General features: G+C 40.0%; 1 protein-coding gene across 1 annotated transcript in view; it reads right to left on the bottom strand.

The window, feature by feature from the left end:
- Positions 1-7891, bottom strand: part of LOC114665951 (NACHT, LRR and PYD domains-containing protein 3-like) — a 49140-nt gene extending 41249 nt beyond the window's left edge. The window contains exon 1 of the mRNA XM_028820632.2: positions 7793-7891. The gene's annotated coding sequence lies outside the window, so the exon portion shown is untranslated. The remainder of the gene's footprint in view (positions 1-7792) is intronic.
- Between the last annotated feature and the right edge of the window lie 3156 nt (positions 7892-11047).

Here is an 11047-nt window from a genome sequence, read left to right on the forward strand (position 1 = left end):
CCAGGAGGGGAGGTTCAGGAAATACATTTTTCAGTGTTTGGTCATTGTTTAGTATTGGCTGAAGTTCTTTTATAATTTTTCGAAGTGTTTCAAGATGTGGGTTGTAGGTGACAACAAGGGGGGTGCAATCCTTGTTGTCTTTGTTTTTATATTCCAGAAGGTTGTCTCTGGGTATGGCAGTAGCTCTTCTTATTTGAGTGTCTGTTGTTTTGGGGGTGTAACCTTGTCTGATGAAATCTTGTCTGAGCTCCTGCAGTTGTTGATCCCGGTCTGTCAGGTCTGAGCAAATACGATTGTACCGTATTGCTTGGCTGAAAATAATGGAGCGCCTTATATGCTTGGGGTGGAAGCTATCACTTTTCAGGTAGGTCCGTCTGTCTGTCGATTTATGAAAAATAGAAGTTACAAGGGTGTTGTCTTTCAGTTGAACGGTGGTGTCAAGGAAGCTGACTTCTGTTTTTGAGTAATTCAGCTTCAGCTTTATGTTGGGGTGAAAACAATTATATTCATTATGAAAATGGAGGAGGTCCTTCTCACTGGCAGTCCAGATTATGAAGATGTCATCTATGTAACGGTGATACAACATTGGTTTTACGATACACATTGACATGAAATCTTCCTCCAATTTTGCCATAAAAAGATTTGCATAGTGAGGTGCAAACCGACATCCCATTGCAGTCCCCATTTGTTGCAAGTAGCAATCCTGTCCAAAAGAGAATAGATTATGTGTCAGAGTGAATTTTATCATTTCTATTACTGACTTTGTGGGTAAATCATGTTGTTTGAGGTACATTTCACATGCCAATATGCCATCATCATGGGGGATGTTAGTGTAAAGTGCCTCAACATCCATTGTGGCCAGTAAGGTTCCCTCAGGTAAGGGGCCTAAAGCAGACAGTTTTTTTAGTTCCTTTTTGTAGAGATCTGTTGGTCTTCTTGCAGTTTGTAATAATGCATAGTATTGGACAATTGTCTTTGTGCCTCCTGTATGTAATCTGATGTGTTCATGATTACTAAAGACTAAAGAATCGGATAGAAAACATTACTAGGGATGAGCGGAGAGCCATACATTCACTAAGGGAAAATACAGAAATCATTATCAAACCAGCAGACAAAGGGGGTGCTTTAGTCATCATGAACACATCAGATTACATACAGGAGGCACAAAGACAATTGTCTAATACTATGCATTATTACAAACTGCAAGAAGACCAACAGATCTCTACAAAAAGGAACTAAAAAAAATAGTAAGTAGCTTTCCTCTTGACATCAGGGATCATGTAAACAGTTTAATTCCTGAGAACCCCAAAATGGGTTACTTCTACATGCTTCCTAAAAAACACAAAGAAGGGAACCCAGGAAGGCCTATAATCTCAGGAATTGGCTCCCTTACAGAAAATGTTTCAGGTTGGGTGGAGCACATCCTTAAACCCCTCACCAGTAATACAACCAGCAACATCCAGGACACCACTGACTTCTTAAAAAAACTGTCTGCTTTAGGCCCCTTACCTGAGGGAACCTTACTGGCCACAATGGATGTTGAGGCACTTTACACTAACATCCCCCATGATGATGGCATATTGGCATGTGAAATGTACCTCAAACAACATGATTTACCCACAAAGTCAGTAATAGAAATGATAAAATTCACTCTGACACATAATCTATTCTCTTTTGGACAGGATTGCTACTTGCAACAAATGGGGACTGCAATGGGATGTCGGTTTGCACCTCACTATGCAAATGTTTTTATGGCAAAATTGGAGGAAGATTTCATGTCAATGTGCATCGTAAAACCAATGTTGTATCACCGTTACATAGATGACATCTTCATAATCTGGACTGCCAGTGAGAAGGACCTCCTCCATTTTCATAATGAATATAATTGTTTTCACCCCAACATAAAGCTGAAGCTGAATTACTGAAAAACAGAAGTCAGCTTCCTTGACACCACCGTTCAACTGAAAGACAACACCCTTGTAACTTCTATTTTTCACAAACCGACAGACAGACGGACCTACCTGAAAAGTGATAGCTTCCACCCCAAGCATATAAGGCGCTCCATTATTTTCAGCCAAGCAATACGGTACAATCGTATTTGCTCAGACCTGACAGACCGGGATCAACAACTGCAGGAGCTCAGACAAGATTTCATCAGACAAGGTTACACCCCGAAAACAACAGACACTCAAATAAGAAGAGCTACTGCCATACCCAGAGACAACCTTCTGGAATATAAAAACAAAGACAACAAGGATTGCACCCCCCTTGTTGTCACCTACAACCCACATCTTGAAACACTTCGAAAAATTATAAAAGAACTTCAGCCAATACTAAACAATGACCAAACACTGAAAAATGTATTTCCAGAACCTCCCCTCCTGGCATACAGATAACCACCAAACCTTCAACAATTAATTGTCCGAGGCTCCCTAAGTGAACCAACAGAAAATGGCACATCTCCATGTCTACAGAAAAGATGCAAAACATGTGCCCACATCTATGATACAGACCGTATTGTTATACCACACTGCCGACTTGAACATCACATCAAGGGATCATTTTCCTGCAGATCATCTAATGTAGTCTACCTAATTTTCTGCATGAAATGTCCTGACACTGCACTCTATGTGGGAGAAACTGGACAAACACTCCGCCAGAGAATGAATTTCCACAGGTTCCACATTAAACATGGCAACACAGATGTTCCTGTGGCGGCCCACTTCAACAGCCATGGACACTGTGAGAAGGACTTTAACGTCACAGTGCTTATGGGCAACTTCAAAACACAGCAAGAGAGGAAAGAATGGGAAGTTAAACTCATGCTAAAATTTAATACTTTACAACATGGATTGAATAAAGACAAGAGTTTTATGGCCAGATATGAGGATTGTTTACATCTCTCAGAATAACAGACAACCTGTCTACAGACTCACATTGTTTTGAAAAAACTCATTACAAACTTCAAAAGACTTTGTTTTACAGTTATCTTATCCAGAGATCTTGACAATGCATTGTTCTTTTCTCTCTTGTTAAATTAACCCTAGCCTGAATGAATCTATTAATTTTTTACATTTAAAATTTCTCATTTAAATATTTACCAATGTTGTTTCTTGTCCTGGAGTGTGTATATAAACACAGGGGACTCCAGTCTCTGTATTACATCTTGCCTGAAGAAGGGGCCTGAGTTGCCTCGAAAGCTTGCATATTGTAATCTTTTTAGTTAGCCAATAAAAGGTGTCATTTTGCTTGGCTTTTCTCTACATTCATAATGGCTAACACGGTACAACACCCTAGTATTAAAGTCCCTGGACATGCAATAATTTAAGCCTCTGTTTTATCACTATTCAGTTTAAGAAAGTTTAATAATAATAATAATACATTTTATTTATATAGCACCTTTCCCATGCTCAAGAGGGTTGTTTACAGACAACAAGTGTTTAATATCAGCCAAACAGGCAACCAATGCAAGAAGAGGTAATGTCTGCATAAGCTCTGTTTGTAAATAAATCTGTGCATCGTCAGCATAATAATGAAATTGTAGACCATGTTGCCTAATGGCACTGAGAGGAAGTATATAAATGGTAAGGGCAGAGGACCAAGAACTAATTCCTGAGGGACACCCTGGAACAAATAAAACATGTCAGACCTAAACTTATCAACGGCAACAAATTGCTGTCAGTCCTTAAACTGTGATTTAAAACATACAAGACAATTCATAGGCAGCTGCATGGACAGCCAAGCTCTTTTTTCTACTAAGGCATTCAAGCCTCCCCCACAAGCTTTCATGTGACGCAGCTCAGGAGAAAACCAAGGAGCAGAGCGCGTAAATATCACACTACAAGTTTTAAGTGGAGCGAGATGATCCAGACTAGGTGAAAATATAGAGTCATAGTGATGAACTAAGGAGCAGGCGATAAAGAAACACCAGCCAGAGGAGGACACTGCTTCAATGTACCTACAAGAGCAGTGGCACTGATAGTTTTCATGTCCCTAAAGGTGATATTACAAAGTGACTATTTCCCATGCGGCTGACCAAGATTAAGCATATAACACAGAATAGCCTTATGGTCAGAGATGGATAAATCAATACCATACAAATTATCAGGAGTAACACCAAAGCTACATACAAGCTCAAGTGTGTGGCCTCTAGCATGAGTAGTGAAACTGACATGCTGAATAAAATCATAGCACTGAGGTACATTAAGAAAATCAGACAGTTGTAGAGAAATCACAGAATTTACATGTAAGTTAAAATCACCAAGCAATAGCACCGCAGATTACAATAAACACAGAGAAGAGAGCAACTCATTGACTTCTGCCAAGAAGACAAAAATGACGGTTTATATCAACAGAGGCCTTGCACCACACAGCAGTAGTGTCAGATACTCAAATGATGAAACCTTGTGAGCAGAAACTGGCTTGACTCTAAACTTAGAAGAATATATAACAACAACACCACCCCTATGACAAGTAATATGTGGATTTTCCAGATAACAATAGTGAGATGGAAGAGCCATTTTTAATCCAAAATACTCATTTGGCTGTTGCCAAGTTTCTGTCAAGCACAAAAAAAGCAATGCTATGCCCCACAAAAAGTCTGCAATAAAAGCTGATTCGCTAATTAGAGGGTGGGATGTTAAATAGGGCAATTTTAGCATTTTGCAAATAACTAGAGGATTAATGATATGGACCACAAGCTCTCAACATTTACAGCAAGAGGCAGTCCAGTAGTGATAGCAGCACAATGCCGTAAATAAAACAGCATAATCCAACAGGAAATCCACAGGATTCAAGAAGTAAACAAGCAGGCAGGCAGCAGAGCATATGGACAATAATGTGCAACCCATAGGGATGAAGCAGCAGCCAAAATCTCTCGTAACCTGGAAGTGGTAAGACCAAGACTGAGAGATCAGCATATCCTAATGGTGAGTAGCAGTTTTTGAAATACTCAGACCAGCCTGCCTGGCATCAACAACCATGCCACGTTGAAAATCACTGAAATCCCCTTTCTTCCCCATTCTGATGTTCAGTTTGAACTTCAGCAGGTCATCTTGACAATGTCTACAGGCCTAAATGCATTGAGTTGCTGCCACGTGATTAGCTGATTAGATTTTTGCATTAACAAGCTGTTGAACAGGTGTGTGTGTGTTTGTATGTGCAGTGGCATGCATAAGTATTCAGCCCCCTTGACAGTCATCCTAATTTTCTCCATGACAAAAGATATTTACATATATTTATCCATTCAGTATTTTTAATGTGAACTCTTATACTGTAGCAATACATTTCCAAAGTCCAAATAAACCATTTTTCAGTAAATATTTAACTGAAGAAGAAAAGCTCAAATAAATATAAAATATATTTTTATTTATTAAATAATAAACATGAGGGGGGACCCAAAAAATTCCTGGAGTCAGTCAACAGCACAGGAGTGGGGTGTACAAACGTTACTGAATATACCGCCAGGTAATGTGTGCCTCATCTGGTTAATCAGTCTGCCAAGTGGTGCTGTACTAAGATAATCAAGTGTGTATTTAGGTGACTTTTTTATAACTTTTTTTTTTCCACATAACTGGAAAAACATTTCAGCATCAAGTAAATTAACATGATTTAATATGAAGACACCGGTGGCAGAGGCCTGACAAGAACATTAACTAATTGTTAGTCATTTGTATAGTGAGAAAGCAGAAAAAACATTATTAACTGTAATGATTATAAGTATCCATCTATCCATCCATTATCCAACCTGCTATATCCTAAGTGCAGGGTTGCGGGGGTCTGCTGGAGCCAATCCCAGCCAACAAAGGGCACAAGGCAGGAAGCAGACCCCAAGCCCACTACAGATGATTATAAGTATTTTAACTCACAAAATACCAATGACTGTATTTTGTATTAATCATGCTGCAGAGAACTATATGATTTTATACTTCTGTATAATTTGATCTTCATTTAGGTTGGAAAGGAATTATGTTTATGCACAGAATATGAGACTGGTTTAGATTCTTCTATGTGAAAGTGCTAACCTCTTGATATTAACAGAACACCCTGTGATATTATAAATCAATGTGATCTTTTCTTCACTCTTGCTTGAAAATATAAGACAAAAATGTCATTTATGAATTAATAAATAAGGATTATTAATCTAGTCAAACAAATATAATCTAATGAAGATATTAAAGTTATAAGAATGTAATCTCTTAATAATTAATGCAATGAACTTTAAGAAAACTGCTTAACTCTTTCAGGGCTGATGTCGACTTTTGTCAAAAGGAGGATTGACGATGGTAATCGTCTGTAAGCTGGACTCTCTTTGTTAGAAGGAAAGTTAGCTTCATTGGTTTGACCGAGATTTCCTGCGCTTGTGTGAATAGCAAGGTGCAAACAACAGCAAAAATAGCACTGACATCTAGCGAGAGAATAAAGTGAATGCATAAAGCAAACTACTGCATGGACGATGTTTTGTATGTTATCGCTGAACTGAACTATGACTTGTCGGAATGCAATTTTGATACAATTGATCGAAAACGAATGTGAGGTTCCAGCTTCAGTTGACTGGTCCTTAGCTAATCATGGTGCTGAATGGGTTGATGTAGCTGATATGCCTAGGGCAATGTTCGCCAGGGAGGAATGCCACTTAACAATGATAAGAGGTAGAAACTAGATGGCAATGCCTCAGCCACGTGAAGACAGCTTGCCAGCAAGCCTGCTGCACATTCTTGTCAAACTGGCTGCCTCAGCATGCAGCAACAGACGTTTTATGTTGATTTCTGTGTGAAACCATTGCTTTTCAGAAACTGTTTTTTGGAAAAAATATTCAGCCCTCAAAGAGTTAAAATGGGTTTGTGTGTGTATACTGAGAAGGGCACATTCTTTAGAAAATGCAAGTGCCTGGTACTGCTTTGTTTTTCTATACTCCTGTATGTCATAAATTAAGATGTAACCCTAATCTACAGTAAGTATGATCTCAAAATGAACTTTTATGTTTTTTTCTGTTCTCTCTTTGGCTAATGAACAATCTAGGTGATAAAAAAGAGAACATTTTTTCTTTTTGGCAAGTCTGCCTGAACTCAAATCAGTTGGCAGAGCTTTTGGGGGGAGTGGGGGGATTGTTTGTGTGGATTTGGGGGCAGTCTCACAGTCTCTCTAACTCACCAAGAATAAATATTTAAGAAATTACTTTTAATTTTAAATTGGTGTTTATCTTGTCATTTTTCGACTTCAGCACTCACAATAGACATATAACTAATGCAATATTTTAAACTATTACCGTACTAACCCTCCTTTATTCTGATTTTCTTGTTGGTTTCTGGCCATGGAAAAGTCATCTCGGCTAAAGGGGCATTGGAATCAATGGATGAAAAGATTCTCTCCTCAGACTGGACGGCCTGCACAGACTCCACTATAGAAAATCCAGGAGGGGGTAGGCAGCCAGTTGGCTGAGGTCTCCAGGACTGTGACTTTGTTTTTGACTTTAACGATTTTAATTTCCGCTGTTGTCAACTGGCCATTGTTCATCAGTTAATTAATTGACAGATATTGTTGGCTTCCATTTAATGTTTAATCAGTTCCTAATTTGATCTCCATGTGTTTTAACAAATCTGCATTTATATGTGTACCAATTCTGTATTTAGTAATTCTTATAATCTGTACTTGTATTTTAACAGAGAATTGCTCACAGTGTTGTGCACCTGCACTCAATGAAGAGTGCTATACTAAAAACTAATTGTATCGTATTGTATTGTACAGGGTCAGCTACCTGTAGTGCACTTACAAGTGGAGTAGAGCCACCTACCTGAGTCACGGAGTCTCCGTCTCCTCCACAACTTCCAGAAATCACTGCTGGGGCTACTAACTAGGCTGTTGGTGATTTACAAAGAAGTGCTACGTTTATCAGCTATTTCTTCAAACAAATTCATCAGAAGGGAAAAAAAAGTAGCTTTGTCTCAGATCTGTGTACAACTTGAGGTTTCCAGCCATGACTTCTCTATTTCACCGAATAATTCCATAGGTAGTTTTTATGCTTTTTAAGCCTGTGCAATGCTCCTCCTTTGATAAAGCTGCAATAACTGATGAAACCTGTCTTGTTCAATAGCTTAGTCAAAGTTATGCTGCAGAAAACAGTCACTCAATCCAAATTCTATACAAATAAACTCTTCTTCGCCAGGAGCTCAAGCTTGGGATTTCCAACCTCTTCACTTCAGTTCTTTGATTGGGAGATCTTTAACTCTGCTGCTTGTATGACACTGTATATAATTACTAAAGCAGACATGGTGGGAGGCTGCACTGGCTGCTCTGTAACTCCAGCTGGCCTAGGAGATAGTTGAATTATTTTTGGATAGGTGATGACAAACTCGTGCAGCACACTGGGTTATTTGATTGCAGTCAAGCTATCTGAGCTTTGGTAATTCACTGCCAAATCATCCATGCTTAAAATTGACTTGTGTACCCAAGTATGCTAAGCTTAAGTGTATGTGATTGCACAAACTTACATTGATGTCTAAGAGCATTTTGTTTAAAGTAGCCTTTCCTGACCTGGCAATTAGATTGAATTATTTTTTTTGGGTGTGAACCAAATTAACATAATTTTGGATAAACATCTTTGAATGCTTACCAGACAGCCTTATGGTGACAATCATTCATAATCTATTAACAGCTGTGTTTAGTGAGTACTCGGAGTACTGCACCCTCCACACATCCTTCTGCTGATACCAGGAGAGACATCCCCACCCATAATTACAACAGCACAGGTGAGCAGAGAGCTGAGGAGACTTCGTGCCAGCAAAGCAGCAGGTCCAGATGGAGTATCGCCACGACTGCTGAAGGTCTGTGCATCGGAGCTGGGGGGTCCTCTACAGTGCATCTTCAACCTGAGCCTGGAACAGGGGAGAGTCCCGAGGCTTTGGAAAACATCTTGCATCACCCCAGTCCCAAAGGTATCACGTCCTAGTGAGCTGAATGACTTCCGGCCTGTTGCTCTGACATCACATGTGATGAAGACCATGGAGAGGCTGCTACTTCAGCACCTGAGGCCACAGGTTCAACACGCCCTCGACCCTCTGCAGTTTGCATATCAGGAGAAGGTGGGAGTGGAGGATGCCATCATCTATATGCTACATCGATCCCTCTCTCACTTGGACAGAGGCAGTGGTGCTGTAAGAATTATGTTTCTAGACTTCTCTAACGCCTTCAACACAATCCAACCTCTGCTCCTTAGGGACAAGCTGACAGAGATGGGAGTAGATTCATACCTGGTGGCATGGATCGTGGACAGACCTCAGTATGTGCGTCTTGGGAACTGCACGTCTGACATTGTGGTCAGCAACACAGGAGCGCCACAAGGGACTGTACTTTCTCCGATCCTGTTCAGCCTATATACATCGGACTTCCAATACAACTCGGAGTCCTGCCACATGCAAAAGTTCGCTGATGACACTGCTATCGTGGGCTGCATCAGGAGTGGGCAGGAGGAGGAGTATAGGGACCTAATCAATGACTTTGTTAAATGGTGCGACTCAAACCACCTACACCTGAACACCAGCAAAACCAAGGAGCTGGTGGTGGATTTTAGGAGGCCCAGACCCCTCATGGACTCCGTGATCATCAGAGGTGACTGTGTGCAGATGGTGCAGACCTATAAATACCTGGGAGTGCAGCTGGATGATAAATTAGACTGGACTGCCAATACTGATGCTCTGTGTAAGAAAGGACAGAGCCGGTTATACTTCCTTAGAAGGCTGGCGTCCTTCAACATCTGCAATAAGATGCTGCAGATGTTCTATCAGACAGTTGTGGCAAGTGCCCTCTTCTACGCGGTGGTGTGCTGGGGAGACAGCATTAAGAAGAAAGACGCCTCACGCCTGGACAAACTGGTGAGGAAGGCAGGCTCTATTGTTGGCATGGAGCTGGACAGTTTGACATCTGTGGCAGGGCGATGGGCACTCAGCAGGCTCCTATAAATTATTGAAAATCCACTGCATCCACTAAATAGTATCATCTCCAGACAGAAGAGCAGCTTCAGCGACAGACTGCTATCACTGTCCTGCTCCACTGACAGACTGAGGAGATCGTTCCTCCCCCAAACTATGCGACTTTTCAATTCCACCCGGGGGGGGTAAACGTTAACATTATATAAAGTTATTGTCTGTTTTTACCTGCATTATTATCAATCTTTAATTTAATATTGTTTTTTGTATCAGTAAGGTGCTGCTGCAGTATGTGAATTTCCCCTTGGGATTAATAAAGTATCTATCTATCTATCTATCTATCTATCTATCTATCTATCTATCTATCTATCTATCTAGTGGACTCTTAGATCAGCCTAAAGTGGAGAAGGACAACTTGATTAGAATTGCCGACACCACACTACTAGCACATATCCTGCTCAACTTTAATAAGTCAGTGATTATATTTAATTAAATTTGACTTGATTAAACATAACAATATCACAATATTCCTGTGTACTTACTGTAGGTTAATTGTGCCAACCTAATTTATAAAATTTTCCCATAATGCATAACAAAGTAGACTACCAAATAAGAGATAAAGTTTTTGCAATTCCTGCAAAGTTTTGGGGATTTTTACTGAACCTTTTTCTTTTAAATGCAAATTGAATACCTAATGCACATGGACATCCTCAGAAAAAAACTGCAGGGACAGGCAAAATTTTCTGTGAACCTCAAAATTAAGGGATGTTCATAGAGACCAATAGAACAAATAAAGAGAGGTGAACTTCAACAGTATTTTTGGTTCGTATTAAACAGACAATTAAAAAAAAAGATAAACAGAAAACAAAATCTAATGTCTTGAGCCAGTTATTGATGGTATATACCAATCTGCTATATAATAAAATAATAAGGTCTGTGTGTTCAATCCATCAGAGCAATCTAATTGGTCAGTTTGGCCGTGGTGTGATTGGTCAGTTAAGCTTTGGCAACGCAAAGAAAGAGGAAGTGTGTTTGACACATGAGGAGGTTCCTGCCTTGTGCCCTGTGTTGGCTGGGATTGGCTCCAGCAGACCCCCGTGACCCTGTGTTCGGATTCAGCGGGT

The sequence above is a fragment of the Erpetoichthys calabaricus genome, chromosome 1 (assembly GCF_900747795.2).
Source record: "Erpetoichthys calabaricus chromosome 1, fErpCal1.3, whole genome shotgun sequence".
NCBI classification, from domain to species: Eukaryota; Metazoa; Chordata; class Cladistia; order Polypteriformes; family Polypteridae; genus Erpetoichthys; species Erpetoichthys calabaricus.